We start from the raw sequence: 22,474 nt of genomic DNA on the forward strand, positions 1-22,474 counted from the left end.
ATTTGATTGGCCGTATGACACCAGGTTGTCAGGAACAAAGGACTGTGGACAGACAGAAAAGACAGCATGGTACAAAAGAGGAACTTAAGACAGGGAACGGTGATTCCTAAGGAAAACACCTGCACCTTCTATGTTGTTTAGTCACTAAGTCATGTCCGACTCTCTGCGACCCCATAGACTGTAGCCTGCCAGGCACCTTCTGTAGCAGACAAGAAATATCTTTAGGATTTTAGAACAGAATCTGAAGAACAGTGATGAGATCTGGCTTCAGGGCACCAGTAAGTAGACCTCGAGAATTCTGTAAACTGTCACACCCTGTTCCAGTCAAAGTAAGGGACCAAAGTAATGAAACAGTCACAATATGAATGGTTTCTGGTACGAACTTTCATTTATTAACTACTTTTACTCTCCCACCCTTTACTCAAATATCTGATTATACCACGGCTAAATGTGTTGCCTGTGCAAGCCTCAGGTAAAATTTACTCATTGGACTTGGAAGCGCCAGAGGACAGTTTAAAGTAGAAGGCTTGCCTCGGTTATTTCATAACTTAAGCCATGTGTACACCAGAGCAAAAACCTGAAAGTTTAATAAAAGCAAATAACACCAGAAAACCCCAGCGAACATTAAATAAAATCACAGGATTTCAGAGGGACTTTTTATTTCTTTTTCTTTATACCACAGTGGAATATAAATCCAAAAGGATTCTAGGCACTTTATTAAAAATGTATTATTAAAATGCTATAAAAGTAAATAGTTGAGGAAATCACTGAATTGATTAAAAAATAGGGGAAAAGGTTAAAACCAGGAATAAGTAAAAATTACGATGTTCATCAGGGTATTTATACAGATGCTTAAGGCTATATAGTGTGATACAGTGTGAAATTTTCCTGTTGCTTTTCTAGTGGGAAAGTCCACCAGATTTAAAAATAGATAAACCTGGGTTTGAGTCCTATTACTGCCATTTGCGAGTTATGTAACCTGTCTGAGCTTCAGTATCTTGACCTGTGAAATGGAGATAATATTTATTCCAAGGGATGGTTGGGAGGATTAAATTTAAATAATAACCCTTAAAGCACCTACCGTAGCATGACTTAAGTACTCAAAAGTTTGGAACTATAAATAAATGCATACAGTCATGAAATTACCATTTTCCCATATATGCTACAAATACAAATTAAACTAATATGGCCAAGCTGCAATTTACTAAAAACTTATGCTAGAGACCAGCTAAATGGCTCTGGTGATCTGGCTTCCACTGAGGATAAAGTTGAAAACATCTGGAAGAAACGATGAACTGTGTGTTTCTCAAGCGACTTCCATGAGCCTTTGATAAAGAATTGACTAAGGCTGGGTTCAAAGACCTGAAGGTTTTTTAAAAGGCCCTTTTGCCTTGCCAACCAAGTGAGAGGGGGAAACACTTTTTGACAGAGCCAAGCTCTTCCTCTTAAAACTCAGTTCCAGTCCCACATATACATACATAGATGGTTGAGACCCTGAAATATTAATCTTATCTACAATCATTTTAACATAGAAAAGTTTAGGGTTGCTATTCCCTATAGATAGCTAGTCTAGCCATTGGGTGGTGATGAGGACAGTTAATGAAGCACCCCTGGGGCATCTGTTGATAAGTAACTTCATTTCTTGGTGAAATTAGTCGCAAAATAGACCCGCGGAATAGTGTAATAGGACTGGTGTCAGGTATCTGCCAAGATGAAAATGGACAACTTCTGCAGAGTTCATATAGCAGGACCAGTTGTCTTCAGAGGCCAATCATAGTGTAGAATTCTGTTTTCTATGACAAGAGTGTTTGTGAGGCTGAAATTAAAAGTTTTAAGGCTTATAATAACCAGGTAAATTCCAATACAGTATACTGTTAGAACCATTCTATCACGAACATGTCAAAAGAGATGGAGCATCTAATTACATGTAAATTATTTTCTTCTTTATCCTACTGTAGTTCTCCATGGAAATAGCTACCAGGATGCAGGTGTAACTGGTGCAGAATTAAGGTAGTGTTAGTGGGAAAGAAAAGAGATAAAGTGAAAATCAGAAGAATTTGGAGCTTAATTGGATTTAAGGGTATGGGAGAAAGGAGGGAAAGAAATATGACTTTCATACTGAGAAGTGCTCCCAACTAGAAAAATGATGTTAACCTTAATAAAAACAGGAAAACCAGGAATGATTTGTAGGGGCTGAAGATGTATTCCACAATCAAGGAGAAATACCTAACAGGTAGTAGGCAAAAAGGCAGGTGAGAAAAATGGAGCTTGGGGAATCAGAAGGACAGAGAATGAAGTCTACCCCTTCTTCCCTAATGTTTTATTATGAAAAATTTCAAATATAAAGCACTGAACACTCACATACCCACCACCTATATTCTACTACTGACATTTTACTGTATTTTATCACATATCTATTCATCTAATATCTGTATTCATCCTTTAATCTGCTTTATTTTTAAAATACATATCTCAATGTACACTTTACCCCAAATACCTAAGCATATCTGTCACTTACTTTAGTTCAATATTTGTTTATGGGTTTTTGTTTGTTTGTTTATGGGTTTTTTAAAGTAAAACTTAAGTACAATGAAATTCACAAATCTTAAGTGTACATTCCCTGAGTTTTGACAAATGCATTCACCTGTGTAACCCAGCTATCAACACATGGACCGTTACGATAAGTTCTGTCCCCCCAGAAAATTTCCTCATGTCCTCTCCTGGTTAATCCCTGCTCCCACCCCTCGAGAGGAAACTATTCCTCTGATTTTTTTTTCCCAAAAACAATTTAGTTTTGCTTATTCTACAATTTCATATGAATGTAATCTGCACTGGGTCACCTGAAAGGTTGTACCAGGAGATGCAAGATCTCAATTTTTAAATTTGATTTGAATTGATTTTTAAAAGATTTTATTTTTTCGGGTTACGAAGGTAATGCTTGTGCTCTGGCAGGAGACAACAGAAAGGCACACATACAAAATCACTCTCTCACCATCTAGACGTATGTATACATAAAAAACTTACACGTGTATGTATATATATATGAATAAAATTGATGTCATACTTCACACAGTTGTGTAACTATTACCATGAGATTCCAAAATGTTTTTATCATCCCATAAAGAAGCCCCATGGCCATTAGCAGTCACTCCCCATTCCACTCTACTCCCAGCCCTTGGCAACCACAAATTTACTTTCTGTCTTTGTGGATTTGCCTCTTCTGGACATGACATACAAATGCAGTCATACACTATGTGACCTTTCGTGTCTAGCTTCTTTCACTTAGCACAGTGTTTTCAAGATTCATCCATATTGAAGCATATGTCAATATCTCATTGTTTTTATGACTGAATAATATTCCAATGTGTAAGTATATTGCTTGTTGTTAATTTATTCATCAGCTGATGGACATTTGGATTGTTTCCACTTTGCGAATGAATAATACTGCTATGAACATGAATGTACAAGTGTACATACTCATGTACAATGTGTTTCTGTTTTGCTTGAATATATATCTAGGTGTGAAATTGGTGGGTCATCTGGTAACACTGTTTGACCTTTTGAAAAACTGTTAAACATTTCCAAAGTGGCTGCACTGTTTTACATTCCTACCAGCAATATATGAGGGTTTCAATTTCTCCACATTCTTGCTAACCCTTGTTATTGTCTTTTTTTTTTAAATTATTATTATAGGGACTCAGGCCGATAGAGCAGCCACCATTTTGCACCCTGTTGTTCAGTCAGATGAAGTGGAATCCCACTGTAGTTTCAATTTGCATTTCTCTAATGACTAATGACATTGAGTATCCTTCCATGTGTAGACTGGACAATTTTATATATATACATATAGGTGGGTGGAGAAATGTGTATTTAAATCCTTAAAGGTTCATTTTAAAATTGTTTTTTTTTTATTGTTGTGTTTAAGAGGTTTTTTAAAATATATATTTTGGATACAAGTCTTTTTCAGATATGTGATTTGCAAATATTTCCTCCTGCGAATTGTCTTTTCATATTTTTGATAGTTTTCTTAAAAGCAGTAAGATTTTCTTTTTATTCTGATGAAAACTAATGTATCTATTTTTGCTTTCTGGCTTTTGCCCGTGGTGTCGTATGTCTAATGTACCTGTAATATATTTTAATCGATGGTATGAAGAAGAGATCAAGTTAGATCAAGTTAAAAAAAAATTAACTCAGTACCTGTCTATACCACTCTTATAGTCTAAAAGCTTATATATAGTTGGATCTGATTTGGGCTCATTGTCAAAGCTTTGTTAGTTTTTCTTAAGGTGGCCACCAAAGTAGCCTGAGTGTAACATCCAAAAGAATAGCATTACCTATAGTTTTGTCTCAGCTCACCTTTATATAAACGCACTCTAAGCCTTTTACTAAATGTTTATTGAGTTGAATTTAATTGGAAAACAGTTTTAGGGAAGAGAAGTGTGAGCAGCCAACACTGTGAGCCAGCACTGTTCACATTGTTCCCATTTCTGCTGAGGTCATCTCTGCTCTTGTCAAAACTCCTCTTTCAACACATTTTCAATACAATTGAGGTCACCATTAGTGTTGTTTCCAGTTCTCTCCTCTCTTAGACCCTCTAGGTGTGATCAAGTGCCTGGTTCCAGCCAATGCAGTGAGTGAACACCTCGTGTGTCTGAGTTGAGTTTGCTGGGTTGGCTGGTACTCTCCAGAGTTCTCTTTTATCTCCAGCAATGTGCAAAATGTGGTTTGGTTGGAGGGCATCACTGACTGAATGGACGTGAATTTGAGAAAACTCCAAGAGATAGTGAAGGACAAGGAAAGCTGGCATGCTGCAGTCCCTAGGGTCACAAAGAGTTGGACACGTCTTAGTGACTGAACAACAAGAAATTTCAAACTGGTGGCTGCTCAATCAGCCTGAGTCCATGAGTGGCTAAGGTGGGCAGAGCTTTCTTTTAAAGGTAAAAAAATTTGTTGTTTGAAGCCATTAAATTTAGGGGAGAATGTTAATGAAGAATCTCAGCCTAACCCAACCAGTATACTGATTACTATCCTCCTCCTCTTAACTCTGGGTCTGCCTTCTTGTGTGGAAGGTCACGTATGGCTTTCAGGCAGAGCATGAAGCAGCTGGTTCTGAAGTGCTTTCACACACAGGTCCTCAATCACTCTTCTCAAATGCATAACTGCAACGACATTTTAGGGTAAGCTCACCACCTGGATACAGGACTTGAGTGTTCCAGAAGTGCTCCCGTGTCCAAAAGTGAAATGCCTGGGAAACTAGCATTTCCATAAAAAGTAAAAGAAAAATTTATGTAATTGATTGAATAGGTAAAATTTTACAGAGGAAAAAAAAATCCCAGTGTTCAGAGTAGGGCAAAACTTTCAATACATCCCAGAAAGATCACTATAAAGGAATACATTCACCCAATTTGATACATATTTACCATTTTTAATCTGCTACATGGCCTTTTATGCTTTATTAGTGAACATTTTATTTTGCTCAATTTAATGGACGTTTACAAAACCCTTGATATGCATATTGTGCCCATTCTCCCAAAACACTGAACACTGAGGTCTCAGCAAAATGTAAATTGAGATAAGCTATGAACAATCGACATAAACAAAATAGGTGTATATATGCTTTGATAAATTGATCATTTTGCATGTTGCTGCCTTGATCTAGAGCTTTTATGATCATAACCCAGATAACATTAGGAAAAGAAAAGGGAGTAGCATTGAGCTATGCGTTGAGGAGTTTCGATACACACTGGTTTGGGGGGTTTTGTGTTGTTTCCTAGGTGATGATTAATTAGAATTTCAGTGTTTCTAGAGGAACAAATCTAAGCTGAGAGTTTAAGTGCTAAACTTAAAGGAAATTTAAGTTTATCCCTTTGGCTCTGTAGGGAACATAAAACTTCTTGGTATAAGAGCACTTCAATTAGGAAAGGATTTTACATTTTCAGGTTTAATGAACTGCCAATATGAATTAATTATTAGCAAAGAAACTAGGACTACTATAAAACTAACTTTGGAATTAAACTTAACTGTAGTATTCCACCAGCGAAACTGTATTGCCATCTTTATAGGCAGGCTTAACTTAAACATTAACTGAAATAATACATTTTTACCATGCACTATTTTTATAAAAACCCTCACACTTTGCAGACACAAGTGTAGTTTCAAAATATGCCTGATCAATATGTTGTATAAACATTTGATCAAATGCCTATAACCATATCTGAAGAGTAAACACTTTTAACAAGCCAAAAGAAACAATATTTACTTTATAGATAAGTAACTATCTCCGTAGTCTGAAATCCATTATCTCCTCTCCTAACTCCCATCTGGTTAATTTTAAATCAATCTTTAACACTTGGGCTAGGCTTCCCCTTTCCAAAAGTCAGTCAAGTCAGTCAGTCAGTCAGTCAGTCAGTCAGTCAGTCAGACACACACACACACACACACACACACACACGGTTCTTCTATGCCTTTGTCCACCTCAAAACTCTTGCACATCTCTATTATGAGTTTTACTCTACTGTATGCTACTTCTCCATGAGATACTCCTATCCTATCCACCATACAATAAATTCTTAAAGAAATGAATATGCCTTAATTATTTTTTATCCTCCAAGATCTAATAGCAAGATGATAAATGTCTATTGAATAAATTAATACCATGAAGTTTTCAATGTACAAATTTAGTTTGTTTTTCTATAAAATTCAAAGTCAAAATGCATAGAAGTTGTATTAATTGGGAGGAAAGCAATAAAAGTCTCACTTTTAGATTATACTAATTGCACACTTGGAAAACTCAAGGGAATCATATGAAAAATTGTTTTAAATAATAGAAGAGTTGAATAACATGGTTGGGCACAAAATTACTGTTCAGAAATAAATCATCTTTCTATATACAGATTCTCTAGAAACACAGTAGCCACTAGCCACATATAACTATTTCAATTTTAATAACAATTAAAAAATTTCTAATTTGGTTTCTTATTAATAACATTATCCATATCCCAAGTTCTCGACAGTCACTTGAAATGTGGGGGGAAAGAGCCAATTTGGAATTATTTTTCATAGGCCTTAGGAAAAAATAAACATGTAATAAAGGCCAGGAAAACCCTGAAAAATAGTAATAAGAGGAACAGTCTTATAAGACCTTAAAACACAAGTCTGTAACAATTAAAATGTTTGAATAGACTGATACAAACCAAACAGAAGTTCTAGAAAACCTACTCCAACACCTATAAAAATTTTGCATGTGACAAAGAAGTTATTCAAATCAATGGGAAAGATGAATTATTCAATAAAGCATGTTAGGACTAGCCATCTAGAGAAAAAAATGTATCCCCATTTCACTTCTTACTCCAAAATTCCAAACATAGCAAAGATGTAAAGATAAAAGAAAACCACATTACAGATTTGCAAAGGATTGGCAACAACATGAATGCTCTTTAATGATTAAATAATCATGGTATATACATTCAATCCAATACGGCCTGCATGTCTCTGAAAGGAGCACACAAGGAATTTATTTCCTCTGGAGATGGGAACTAGTTGCTCTGGTTCAGGGGTGAGAAGAGATTTGTTTTCACTGATGAGTCTTTTGTACCACTGAATTTTGCACAATATGTGTTAACTACTTTTTAAATAAATCAAATAATTCATTATAAAAGCCAAAGCCTAAATTTATAAAAATACTGCATTTTCCCTACCCTCCATCCCTGTCCGCAGTTTAGTTTCTTATATAAGAGCTGCCAAAGGCCTATGGCAGCTATGCTGCCTTTGGCAGCAGTAATTTCAGGCTTTAGTCCAGTAAACCCTCATCTAGAAAGTTAGAATTTGGCAACCTGCCCAGAAAGTGGTCGGTAGGAATGAGGATTTTATATCAGTGCACTTAGTAGGTCCATGTTCGGGTGGAATTTTCTAATAATTAAAGAAGACTATTTTCAAGGGGGTACTTTGAATTATAGCAAAAGGGCTAACGTAGTCTAGAGTCATTCCACAGTGTAAAAATATAAATGAACCGGATGATGAGAAACACTCTAAACAGAAGAACGCTTCAGAGAGTAGAACAAAGGTCTCCAGCGCTCACTGTCCCAGCATACAGGCCACATTCTTGCAATACCCCTGTGAAGAGCCTACTATGTTTTAGGAGCCTCCCCCACCCACCCAAACACTTCTGTCTTCACAGTTTCTGAACTTACACTTCATGTTCTCCAACACAAATTATATCTCATTTGCCTCTAGGAATGGAATTGTCTTGATTCTACTTTTGCTGTTTGACAGCTCAGACAATTAGATCTTTTAAAAGGCAGAGTGAGTTTTTCTGGGTACTGACAATATGTGCTTAAAGCCTGAAGAAATTATTCCAGAACAGGCTTATCTGTCAAAGACTATCCTAGAAAATCCCTGGGTAGGGAAAAAAAAATTATGTCATGTAACACAATGTAACACTTAGCAATTTCTTTTTATCAGTAGCTGTTTTAAAATTCAAGACAACCAAGCTGAAGCATAAAAAAATTTAGTTATAATTAATTTCACTGTCCAGTGTTTATATATAGCCCTTCCTGGTTCACAGCCTTGTTGTGGAAAAGGGGCTTGCACAACTCAATGATGCTCTGAGCCATGCCATGCAGGGCCACCCAAGACGGATGGGTCAGAGTGAAGAGTTGTGACAAGATGTGGTCCACTGGAGGAGGGAAGAGCAAACCACTCCAGTATTCTTGCCACAAGAAACCCATGAACAATCTGAAAAGGCAAAAAGATATAACACCAGAAGATGAGTCCTCCAGATCAGAAGGTGTCTAATATGCTACTGAGGAAGAGCAGAGGGCAATTACTAATAGCTCCGAAGGAATGACGCGGCTGGGCCAAAGAGGAAACGCTGCTCAGTGGTGGCTAAGTCTGGTGGTGAAAGTAAAGTCCGATGCTGCAAGGAATAGTACTGCATAGGAATCAGAAATATTAGGTCCATGAATCAAGGTAAATTGGAAGTGGTCAAGCAGGAGATGGCAAGAGTGAACATCAATGTCTTAGGAATCCATGAACTAAAACGGATGGGAATGGGCAAATTTAGTTCAGATAATCATTATATCTACTACTGTGGGCAAGAATCCCTTAGAAGAAATGGAGTAGCCTTTATAGTCAACAAAACAGCCCAAAGTGCAGTACTTGGGTGCAATCTCAAAAATGACAGAATGATCTCTGTTCCTTTCCAAGGCAAACCATTCAACATCACAGTGATCCAAGTCCATGCCCAACCACTGATGCCAAAGAAGCTGTAATTAACAAGCTATATGAAGACCTGTAAGACCTTCTAGAACTAACAAACACCAAAAAAAAAAGATGTTCTTCTCATCATAGGGACTGGAATGCAAAAGTAGGAAGTGAAGAGATACCTGGAGTAATAGGTCAAGTTTGGCCTTGGAATACAAAATGAAGCACAGCAAAGGCTAACAGAGTTTTGCCAACAGAACACACTGGTCATAGCAGACATCCTTTCCCAACAACACAAGAGGTGACTCTACACACGAACATCAATCACCAAAGGTCAGTATCAAAATTACACTGATTACATTCTTTGTAGCCGAAGATGCAGAAGATCTATACAGTCAGCAAAAACAAGACCTGGAGGTGACTGTGGCTCAGATCATGAGCTCCTTATTGCAAAATTCAGGCTTAAGTTGAAAAAAGGATGGAAAACCACTAAGCCATTCAGGAATGACCTAAATCAAATCCCTTATGATTATACAGTGGAGGTGACAAATAGATTCAAGGGATCAGATCTGGTAGACAGTGCCTGAAGAACTACGGAGGTTCGTAACATTGTACAGGAGGCAGAGACCAAAATCATCCCAAAGTGGGGAAAAAATGTGAGAAGGGAAAGTGGGTCTGAGGAGGCTTTACAAATAGCTGAGAAAAGAAGAGAAATAAAAAGCAAAGAAGAAAGGGAAAGATATACCTAACTGAATGCAGAGTTCCAAAGAATAGCAGGGAGAGATAAAGTCTTCTCAAGTGAACAATGCAAAGAAATGCAGGAAAACAATAGAATGGGAAACACTAGAGAGCTCCTCAAGAAAATTGGAGAGATCAGGGAACTTTTCATGCAAGGATGGACACAACAAAGGACAGAAATGGCAAGATCAGAACAGAAGCAGAAGAGATGAAGAAGAGGTGTCAAGAATACACAAAAGAACTATGCAAGAAAGGTCTTAATGACCCAGATATCCATGATGGTGTGATCACTCACCTAAAGCCAGACATCCCGAAGTGTGGAGTCAAGTGGGCCTTAGGAAGCATTACTGCAAACAAAGCTAGTGGAAGTGATGAATTCCAGCTGAGCTAGTTAAAAACCCTAAAAGATAATGCTGTTGAAGTGCTGCACTCAATATGCCAGCAAATTTGGAAAGCTCAGCAATGGCCACAGGACTGCAAAAGGTCAGTTCTCATTCCAATCTCAAAGAAAAGCAATGCCAAAGAATGTTCAAACTACTGGACAACTGTGCTCATTTCACGTGCTAATAACGTTACGCTGAAAATCCTTCAAGCTAGGCTCAGCACTATGTGAACTGAGAACTTCCAGATATGAAAGCTAGGTTTAGAAAAGGCAGTGGAACCAGAGATCAAATTGCCAGTATCCACTGGCTCATAGGGAAAGCAAGAGAATTCCAGAAAAACATCTACTTCTCCTTCATTGACTATGTGAAAGCCTTTGACTGTGTGTATCACAATAAATGATGGAAAATTCTTCAAGAGATGGGAATACCAGACCACCTTACCTGTCTCCTGGGAAACCTGTATGCAGGTCAAGAAGGAACAGTTAGAACTTTTCATGGAATAAGTGACTAATTCAAAATTGGAAAAGGAGTATGACAAGGCTGTATATTGTTATCCTGTTTATTTAACTTATATGCAGAGTACATCATGTGAAATGTCAGGCTGGATGAATCACAAGCTGGGATCAAGATTGCTGGGAGAAATATCAACAACCTTAGATATGCAGATGACACCACTCTATGGCAGAAAGGTGAAGAGGAACTAAAGAGCCTCTTGACAAAGGTGAAAGAGGAGAGTGAAAAACCTGGCTAAAATCTCAACATTCAAAAAACTAAGATCATGGCATCAGGTCCCATCATTTCAAGGCAAATAGATGGGGGGAAAGTGGGAACAGTGACAGAGTTTATTTTCTCCAAAATCTGTGGGTGGTGACTGCAGCCATGAAATTAAAACATGCTTGCTCCTTGGAAGGAAAGCTACGACAAACCTAGATAGCATATTATAAAGCACAGACACCTCTTTGCTGACAAAGATGCGTATAGTCAAAGCTATGGTTTTTCAAGCAGTCATGTACAGATATCAGAGTTGGACCATAAAGAAGGCTTGAGAGCCAAAGAATTGATGCTTTTGAACTGTGGTGTTGGAGAAGACTCTTGAGGGTCGCTTGGACAGTAAGGAGATCAAACCAGTGAATCCTAAAGGAAATCAACCCTGAATATTCATTGGAAAGACTGATGCTGAAGCTCCAAAAATTTGGCGACCTGATGCAAAGAGTCAACTTACTGGAAAAGACCCTGATGCTGGGAAAGATTGAAAGCAGGCAGAGAAATAGGCAACAGAGGATGAGATGGCTGAGTGGCATCACCAACTCAATGGACATGAACCTGAGCAGACTCCGGGAGGTAGTGAAGAACAGGGAAGCCTGACATGCTGCAGTCTACGGAGTGGCAAAGTTTCAGACAGGAGTTAGCGACTGAACAACAATTTATATACAGATTTCATCGATAAAACACAGCCCCTCTGAGCCTCAATGTTTCTCATCCACCAAATGGGGATAATAATATCTACTCTAATGACACTGAGTGGAGGATGACTGTGATAACTGAAGTTGTAAAAGCAATTTGAAAGATATCAAACAATTTCAAATTGCCTATTATTATTCCTTATTAAGAAAGAGGCAACCAATCCCTTCTAAATGTATCAGATCTAATACTTTTTGTCTTCACTACCTGTAAGATTGCAAAGTGTCCCAGCACTGAATTGTGGTTTAGTTTCTGTCCAGCAAAAGGAAAATTTTAAAACTAGATGCAAATGCTTTTTATCACTAAAAAGTTATTGGAAATAAACTTTAAAAATAACATTACGCAGGTGAGTAGACAAAGCATTTTTACTAAGAGGAAGATGGGAATACCTCGGTAAATGGCACCATTTGTATAGTCTGTCATAACAGATTTTTTGTCTTAACTTTTTAAACAAAATTTGAAATATAATCTATTAGCTTCCAATCATGAAAAGAGAGGTTTTCAAAATTTACAGTCCTCAATCTCATACACATACACACCAACACATGCATTTTTTTCTCTCAACTAGAGCATAATTTCTGGTTAGATAAAAATGTAGCATTTATATTATTACACAGTAAGCTGCAGTGGATTCTGTGATAAGGCCCCAGCTTCCTCCCTGGGATAGAAGAATTTACCCTGCAGCTGCTGGAGGCCCTGCTGGCAGATGCCTCTCCACTGGCAGATGCTTTGGAATTAACTCAGCTTTTGGAAGTCACTTCCACTATAGCAAGACCCCTTCCAGGAGCAGCTGTCATTCATTCAGTGACTGCTCAGCATAGAGGTAAAAGGTGCTCGCTGCAACTTGGGACAGTTCTCAAGAGCCAGCCTGCTGTAGAGCTCCCTATGGTTTCAGCTAAGGCCGTTGTCAAGGCTGAACTTTCCCTTTGCCCAATCCTACGTCTCTTTCCCTCCCACAGGTATTGATCTCAAGAGTTCTCCCTCCTAAACCTCCTGCTTGCCTGCCCATCTCTGACTCCATGTGACAGGATTCAGAGGGTGTTGGATCAAAGCAGGCAACAGCACTTTGGATAAGAAAGTGTTTATTGGGAACACTGTCTTGGAATATAGGAGATGATGCGAACATGCTGTGAGGATGACCCCTGGAAGTAAGGAAAAAGCAATGATCCACATTAAGTGAGATTTAAATGCCAGCATTGTCCTGGCAGATGGTGGAAGAGGGGGCTAAGAGGCTCACAGAAGTGGGTGCACTAGAGTGGATGTATTCTGTAAGGCCTAGATGACTGTGCTCTGGGGAGGGGCCAGAGTACACACGACCCTCCAAAGAAATAAGCTGGCAAGAGGGGTGCCACCGGCTTTGAGACTTCAGCGGTAGCTCTCATCTAGAGACCAGGGATGAAGAGCTGTCTTTTCAGAACTGCGCTCACTGACAGCAGTGAGAGGCACAGGACAACGCCCCCTTCCCCCCAACCCCTCCTCACAGAGCCCAGGTGGTGGTACTGGAAGCCAGGTAGATGCACTAATTGTAATAAGCAATAGGGCTGAAGAGGCAGCCAAGTGGTCTCACCTACATTGAGTTATGGAGATGGTAAATAAATGTCATGTTCCTGGGAGCAAATGCATGAGTAGCCAGAAAAGGTACTACTTAACCCATACAAAAGAAACAAGGATGCAGGAGAAAGGCAGTTATCCCATTTGAAAGTCATGATGCCCATTTTCCAGAACTGGGCCAACTTTAGGCTCCAGAATGCATCAATTGAGAGGCAAGGCCCGCACTTTAGAGCCTGTGCATGGCAACTAGAGAGGAGCCGCTGCTCACAGTAACTATATAAAGCCCATGTGCAGCAACAAAGAACCAGCACAGTCAAAAATAAATAAATAAAATTTAAATTAAAAAAAGAAAGGAAGAGGCTTGGTGCTCAGGAGGGCACAAGGATTCACAGTAATGATTTCTTGATCCCCTAAGGGATCCATGACCATTTACTTGGGTAGCTCTACAGAGCTGGAAATGGAGGATCCAATCATTATAAGGAGAGTTGGGCACAGGGTCCAGGTTGACATTAATGCCCAGAACCCTGAAACATCAGCATGGAATCCTGTTAGAGTGGGAATCAGGGCCAGTGTCACAGACATGTGTGTGACCTGTGAGGTTGTACGTGTAGTTGTAAGTGACAAATAGATTCAAGGGATTAGATCTGATAGAGTGCCTGAAGAACTATGGTTAGAGGTTCATAAAACTGCACAGGAGGTGGTGACCAAAACTACCCCAAAGAAAAAGAAATGCAAGAAGGCAAATGGCTGTCTGAGGAGGCCTTACAAATGACCGAGAAAAGAAGAGAGGCAAAAGGCAAAGGAGAAAAGGAAAGATATACCCAACTGAATGCAGAGTTCCAGAGAATAGCAAGGAGAGATATGAAAGCCTTATTAAGTGAAAAATGCTAAGAAAGAGAGGAAAACAATAGAGTAGGAAAGACTAGAGATCTCTTCAAGAAAATTAGAGATACAAAGGGAACATTTCATGCAAAGATGGGCTCAATAAAGGACAGAAACAGTAAGGACTAAACAGAAGAGAAGAGATGAAGAAGAGGTGGCAAGAATACACAGAAAAACTGTACAAAAAAGATCTTAATGACCTGGATAACCACAATGGTGTGATCACAAACCTATAGCCATACATCCTGGAGTGTGAAGTCAAGTGGGTCTTAGGAAGCATACTACAAACAAAGCTAGTGGAGGTGATGGAATTCCAGCTGAGCTATTTCAAATCCCAAAATATGATGCTGTGAAAGTGCTGCAATCAATGTATCAGCAAAATTGGAAAGCTCAGCAGTGGCCACAAGACTGGAAAAGTTCAGTTTTCATTCCAGTCCCAAAGAAGGGCAATGTCAAAGAATGTTCAAACTACCACACAATTGAGCTCATCTCACATGTTAGCAAGGTAATGCTCAAAATTCTTCAAGCTAGGCTTCAATAGTATGTGAACCGAGAACTTCCAAATGTACAAGCTGGATTTAGAAGAGGCAGAGAAACCAGAGATCAAATTGCCAACATCGACTGGATCATAGAAAAAGCAAGAGAATTCCAGAAAATCATCTACTTCTGCTTCATTGACTACACTAAAGCCTTTGACTGTGTGGATCACAACAAATGGTGGAAAATTCTTAGAGACGGGAATAACCAGACCACCTTAGCTGTCTCCTGGGAAACCTGTATACAGGCCAAGAAGCAACTGTTAGAACTTTACATGGAACAAGTGACTGATTCAAAACTGGAAAAGAAGTATGACAAGGCTGTTTATTGTTATCCTGTTTATTTAACTTATATGCAGAGTACATCATGTGAAATACTAGGCTGGATGAATCACAAGCTGGGATCAAGATTGCAGGGAGAAAAATCAACAACTTCAGATATGCAAATGACACAACACTATGGCAGATAGTAAAGAGGAACTAAAGAGAAAGTGAAAGAGGAGAGTGAAAAAGCTGGCTTAAAACTCACATTCAAAAAATGAGGATCATGGCATCTGGTCCCATCACTTAATGGCAAATGGGTGGGGAAACAATAGAAACAGTCGCAGACTTTATTTTCTTGGGCTCCAAAGTCACTGCAGATGGTGACTGCAGCCATGAAATTAAAACATGCTTGCTCCTTGAAAGAAAAGCTATGACCAACTTAGACAGCACATTATAAAGCAGACCATTAGTTTGCCAACAAAGGTCTGTCTAGTCAAAGCTATAGTTTTTCCAGTAGTCATGTATGGATATGAGAGTTGGATCATAAAGAAGGCCGAGCACTGAAGAACTGATGCTTTTGAACTATAGTGTTGGAGAAGACTCGTGAGAGTCCCTTAGACTGCAAGGAGATCAAACCAGTCAATCCTAAAGGAAATCAATCCTGAATATTCATTCTAGGGACTGACGCAGAAGCTGAAGCTCCAATACTTTGTCCATCTGATGCAAAAAGGCGACTCATTAGAAAAGACCCTGACGCTGAGAAATATTGAAGGCAGGAGGAGAAGGGGACGACAGAGGATGAGATGGTTGGATGGCATTACTGACTCAATGGACATGAGTTTGAGCAAGCTCCAGGAGATGGTGAAGGACAAGGTAGCCTGGCGAGCTGCAGTCCATGGTGTCACAAAGAGTCACACGTGACTTAGAGACTGTACAACAACTACAAGTGTGGTTTTATATTTGTCCAACGTCCTGATACTGCCCTTTTGAAAATTCTTAATTTTAGAACAAAGGGCTCTGCGTGTTCAACTTGTGCTGGGTCCTGCAAAGTATGTTGTTGGCCTTGGCAGGATTATGAGTGGTCTGCAAATGAAAGGAGCTCCAGGCCAGGTGTGGCTTGCTGTGCATCTCCCAGGTCTGCAGACCCATCTGTAGTCCTCTCCTGATCTCTGAATGTACAGTTGGCATAGACATTCCCAGTAATTGATACAACGCCATTCTGCCTCCTTGGCTGGTGGGATAAGAGATATCACAGTGAAATGGCCAAGTGGAGAGCTCTGAAACTGCCAATCCATTACACACACACACACACAAATACATGGCCAAGATAGTAAATCAACGACAATACTTCATCACAGAGGATCTGGCAGAAACTAGTGCCACTCTTAAAAATGTAAAGAATGCAGGGGTGGTAGGAGGACCTCATAATATGTCCATATAACTGACCATCCTGCCCTCTGCAAAAAACCAAACAAACAAAAAACAATACTTTGAAGGTAACCGTGGACTATTTAAACACAAACAAGAAGCAGCCCTGATAACAGGGGTTGTGTCAGTGTGGTATCTTTGCTAGATCCCATTTACTAGAGATTGCACCAACTCTCCAAATAATTCCTCTTTTAAGGTCTAGAATCCTATATAGAAACATACAATGCATTTATATGTTGATCTAAACAGTTCTGCAGTCTTTCCCCACCTCTCAAGTCATTAACAATCTTAAGACAAGATAGGACGATGTCAGCCTCAGTGTGTCCAATGCTTCCCATGATCGGACTTGAGCCATAGACTCTTGGAAGGAATACTGAAAAAATGATCCCCTTGGGGCTTCCCTGAGGGCTCAGTGGTAAATAATCCATCTGCCAATTCAGGAGACACCGGTTCAACCCCTGGTCTGAGAAGATCCCACATGCCACAGAGTAACTAAGCCCATGCTGCACAACTATTGAAGCTCTAGAGCCTGAGACCTGCAGCGACTGAGCCCATGTGCCACAACTATTGAAGCCCAAGCGCCCTGGAGCCGGTGCCTCTCAAGAGAAACCACTGCAGTGAGAAGCCTGGGCACCACAGTTAGACAGCAGTCCCCACTCACTGCAACTAGAGAAAAGCCTGAGCAGCAAAGCCAAAAATGAATAAATAAATAAATAAAATTATTTTAAAAATGGTGCTGTGTTCTTACTTGACGCCTCACATCAGATGCACATGTGGACCCATCCGCTACTGGTAATATTAATCCTGATTTCCCATCATTTGGTGTCAGCCAGTTTTCTCCACTGTGAAGTGACCAGTTCCCCCTTTGTATTTGATTGGAATTTTGTGCAGGGCTATTCTGAGTGTATGCCAGTATCTGTTCCTGACCAAACCTCTACCCACAAGAGTCTTAGGCTCTATTTATGACCTTGTCTGTATCAGCTACCACTGACTATGTTGCCAAACGGTGATTATCCATTCCCATTTTCTTTCTACAATTATTAGCTGATGTCCCTTGAAAGGAAGGGTTTCCTTTCTCCCTCATTTGTCTTTCTCAGTCTGGACTCATGGATTCCTATTTAATCAAGGGTTATAATCCTATGTTTTTTATTTTTGTCCTCCAATTGCCCCATTTTGGCGAGGGGACACCATTCAAGATGGCTCCTGGTTTGTTTGTTTTTTTCCCCCATCTTGTCTTGTCATTCTTTGGCATTTCTTTATCTTCTGGCACAAGATGTTTCTGTGCATCCAGCCCCATGGAAAATGGTATTTAGAAATCAAGATCTGGGAAGAGAAGCTTCACTTATAATGTTTTTTAAGTCTTCAGTTGCTCCCTATAATATTTGTTTTTTCTAAGTTCCTTCTTGTTTTTCTTTATCTCTCTCTCTATTCATTTATTTGGCTGTGCCAGGTCCTGGTTGTGGCATGTGACTCCTGGTAGCAGCATGCGAACCCTTGGTTGCAGCATCGGGATCTAGTTCCCTGACCAGGGATTGAACTCAGGCCCTCTGTACTGGGAGCCCAGAATCTTAACCACCGGAGCACCAGGAAGTCCCTCTTTTTATCTTTCATACTGGAGATGTTCTCAAAATATCGCATTCATTGGCTGTCTCTTTCACGAGAGTGAGGCACTGAAAACCTAGTTTAGAAGCCATGGGGAGACAGAGGAGGGAGAGATTATTGACTGATAGATTCTCCTGTAGGTCGTAGGGTGACCTGGCCAGGCTTGGTCAGTTTCTCGTAAGAATTCTCTAATCTCCTGTCTGGACAATGCATATGTGGATGCCTATGTTTTTAGAGCTGAGTTGAGCAAGGGGCGAGAATTCCACTTGCCTTATTAGATTCTCACGTAACACCCACACCCAGTACAAAATCTTTAGTTCAGCTTCTCAGACTCAGGCTCTCCAAGGAATGAATTTCCGGTGATGGGGGGAAGGGGAAAGGAGGTGGGAGGGGATAGGCTGGGATTAATCTACCTTTCATACAGATCTTCAGCTAATCCTGTTTTCTGCCTGGTACCTCCCTCTTCAAGCCTTTTGGGTGTTCTCTGGCTTTAACAAGCCTGCTTTCTGGATTCTCCCTAGAGATACTTTTAGTTTTTTCTGATTCTCCAAATCAATGGTTATCAGCCAGGGCCATTTGACAATAACTGGAGTCACTGAGTTTGTCACAACCGGGAAGGAAATGCTACTGGCAACTAGCAGCTAGAGAGGCAGGGATGCTGTTAAACATCCTACAATGTCCAGAATGGCTTTTTACAATAAGCAGGTATATGGCCCTCAAAGAGCAATAGTACCATGTTAAGAAACTCTGCCCTGAATCATTCAGTGCAAATATTTCTTCTAGCTTCCAAGTTTTGGATGCCTCCTCATTTTTCATTCCACTCTCACTTTTTGTGGTTTTATGCATTTAAAAGGTTTTAAAAATTCTTTACCGACATTTAAGAATTAGTTCTAGCAGAAGTGATAATAAACATAATTGTTTAACTGGCACATTTAACCAAAACTCATATGGTGGAATTCGAAATTATATTTGTCAAAAGTATTTCAATTCCTGTCTCAAATGCTGGCTTAGATGAATGGTTAGTGTTAGGAAGGATGGGTGAACCAAAGAATGAAACAGAAGGCTTGTGGAATTCGCAAGAAATGGACTTCGGGCCTTAAGGAACATCGCATACAGTTGTTCTGAAGGCAAGCTGTCATTTTGCTAACAAATAGCAAAAACTCTACATTATTACTTGAAATGCATAAAAAAACACTTTTTAATTTTCACAGGGGTGGACCAGAATTTTTGTGACAGAGGTTACACACACTCTGCCACTCCATACATTATCATTTAAACTTACTATGCTTTCCCAAAAGTTACTGACATCCTCCATCAATTGTTCTGGTCAGTGTAGTTTGCTTAAACTGAAGCTAGATTACACAGGACTTGCTGCACTCTCTGACTCTTCAGACAGGAGCCCAAGAAGCCAGCAATAAAGAGGTTTTTGAGGAACTAAGTCTAGGAAGAAAGGAGACTCTACACAGGGATGACCCCTAAAAGCTCCATGGGCCTGTGGGAACTTTGGGGCACATTGTTGTGCTTTGGTCTTTTATTCTGGTCTTTCATTTAAAGGTGCAATGCTTGCATGAAGTCCTTGACACTTTAATAGTCCCCTTTATTTATATGAAATCAAAATTGTTTTTGTAGAGTTTAATTAGAAACTGCTCTGGACTAGAAAACAGTTTTTCTTTTTTTTTTTTAAACATATCATTTTATCATTGTTACTTTCCCAATGGGCTTTGGGAAATCAATTCATTCCTATGAAGAAGAAGAAAAAAGGAACACTGTGGTAACAAGAATCGATTTTGAATACCTCTGCAAGGTAAGACTGGTGGGGTTTTGTGGAGACAAATACATGATTATAGGTTAAAATGAAGCTTGAAGGAGAAGTTTCTCAATTTATTTTATTTATTTATTATTTAAAAATATTTTCCCTAATTTTAAGCTTTCTCTTATTTTCAGTCACGTTCATGGTTGTGTATATGTATATGTCAATATACATACATATATTGTTGTTTAGTCACTAAGTCATGTCCAACTTTTTTCAACTCCATGAATTGCAGCAGGCCAGGTTTCCCTGCCCTTCACTCTCTCCTAAAGTTTCAGCAGACAGTTGGATTAAAGATTTACTGAGCACGGCCCTGCCCACCAGAGCAAGACCCAGTTTTCCCCACAGCCACTGCCTCCCATCAGGAAACTTACACAAGCCTCTTATACTTATCCATCAGAGGGCAGACAGAAGAAACAAGTATAATCCCACAGCCTCCAGAATGAAAACCACAATCACAGAAAGCTAATCAAAATGACCCCATGGACCACAGCCTTGTGTAACTAAATGGAGCTATGAGCCATACCGTGCAGGGCCAACCAATATGTACAGGTCATGGTGGAGAGATGTGGTCCACTGGAGTAGGGAATGGCAAACCATTTCACTACTCATGCCTCGAGAACCCCATGAACATACATGTATATATATTAATAAAAACTGCCCTTTATAAGAGTTAAGCCTTTGATTGAAAATCATACACATACTCCAATATAAACAGACTCCGGATGTGTCTTTTTCCATGAAAACCTCCATCATTCTCAAAAACACGTGAGAAATACCTCAATAAATAAATCTTGATAAGTTTCTATATTCACTACTAAATAATTGCTTCAATTGCATAACAATTCCATTCATTATTATTTGAAGAGAAAGGTATTTGTGTGGCCTATACAAAACGGAAGACTCAGTCATCATAGTCTTTAGATAAAATGGCTCTGAAACAAAATTATTTTAGTATCTCAACATAAAATAAAGGCAAAAATATACCATATCATTTCTCTCTGACGCCATTTTCCATTCTTATAAAGAAAAAAACAAAAACTGCATTTCAGGTAAAGTATGTTGGTTGCCTAAGATTTGATCAGTTTTTAAATGATCAGAAAGTTTCTGCTTTTTGAGAAATAAGTCTAGCCATGATGTGGAGGTGAAATATAGAGCTCTCATAACCACAGCAATACCAAAAATCCATCTTCCAAAAATACATGCCAAAGTCAGACGTTCCAGCCCCTCCCACGTGAGACATAGACAGTTCACTGAATTTTTTTTAACTGGAGCATAATTGCTTCACAATGTTGTGTTAGTTTCTGCTGAACAATAACATGAATCAGCCGTAAGTATACATATATTCCCTCTGTCTTGAACCTCCCTCCCATCAGCCCCCACCCCCCCACCCCCATCCCATCCCCGCCCCCACCCCCAGGTCATCACAGTGTACCAAGCTGGGATCCCTGTGCCATAGAGCAGCTTCCCACTGTGTGCGCCAAGTCACTTCAGTCGTGTCCGACTCTGTGCAACTCCATGGACTGTAGCCCGCCAGGCTCCTCTGTCCATGGGATTCTCCAGGCAAGCATACTGGAGTGGGTTGCAAGGCCCTCCTCCAGGGGATCTTCCCAACCCAGGGGTCCAACCCACGTCTTGTCGTTCTTTGTTCTGGCTGCACCAGGCAGCTTGCAGGATCTTCTTAGTCCCCTCACCAGGGATTGAACCTGGGCCCCAGAAGTGAAAGCACTGAGCCGTAACCACTGGACCACCAGGGAATTCCCAACAAGGTGTTAGAGACAGAATTGTGTCCCCCACCAAATTCATATGTTAGTCTTAACCCCTAGTACCTTAGAATGTGACCACATTTGGAGGTAGGGCCATTTAATTATAGTTAAATGAAGTCACATGAAGTGAAGTGAAAGTCACTCAGTCATGTCTGACTCTTTGAGACCCTATGGACTGTAGCCTGCCATGTTCCTCTGTCCATGGAATTCTCCAGGCCAGAATACTGGAGTGGGTTGCCATTCCCTTCACGGGTTCTTCCCAACCCCGGGATTGAACCCAGGTCTCCCACATTGCAGGTGGATTCTTTACTCTCTGAGCCACCAGGGAAGTTCAGATGAGGTCATATGGATGAGCTCTGGTCTGACACAATTCATGTCCTTATAAAAAGGAAGAATACTGGGGCCCAAGCACAGAGGAAAAACCAGGTGAAGACAGCGCAGGTCCATCTGCCAGCCCAGGAGAGACGCGCAGAAGGACCCTACCCCACCAGCACCTTGACCTCAGATTTCTGGCCTCCAGAACAGTGAGAACATACATTTCCGTTGTTTGAGACACTCGGTCATGATGCTTTTTTTTTTTTCATGTTTTTTTTTTTTTTCATGATGCTTTGTTATGGCAGCCTGAGACGATTCGTATACGAGGCAAAAGAATACCACATAAAATGTTTCCCTGAGGAACGATCTAGACTTTCCCCTTGATAAATCTCCTCAGTCCAGCAGTCTCACAAAACACAAGATGTATGTAAAGAAGTTCTGTAGCCACTGAATGATTAAACTTAGAGCCTGACTATTTACAATCAACCCTGTCTTCCAAAAGGTCACATCTTACAGGTTCTTGTCCACTGTGTGTGT

The sequence above is a fragment of the Cervus canadensis genome, chromosome 20 (assembly GCF_019320065.1).
Source record: "Cervus canadensis isolate Bull #8, Minnesota chromosome 20, ASM1932006v1, whole genome shotgun sequence".
NCBI lineage: Eukaryota > Metazoa > Chordata > Mammalia > Artiodactyla > Cervidae > Cervus > Cervus canadensis.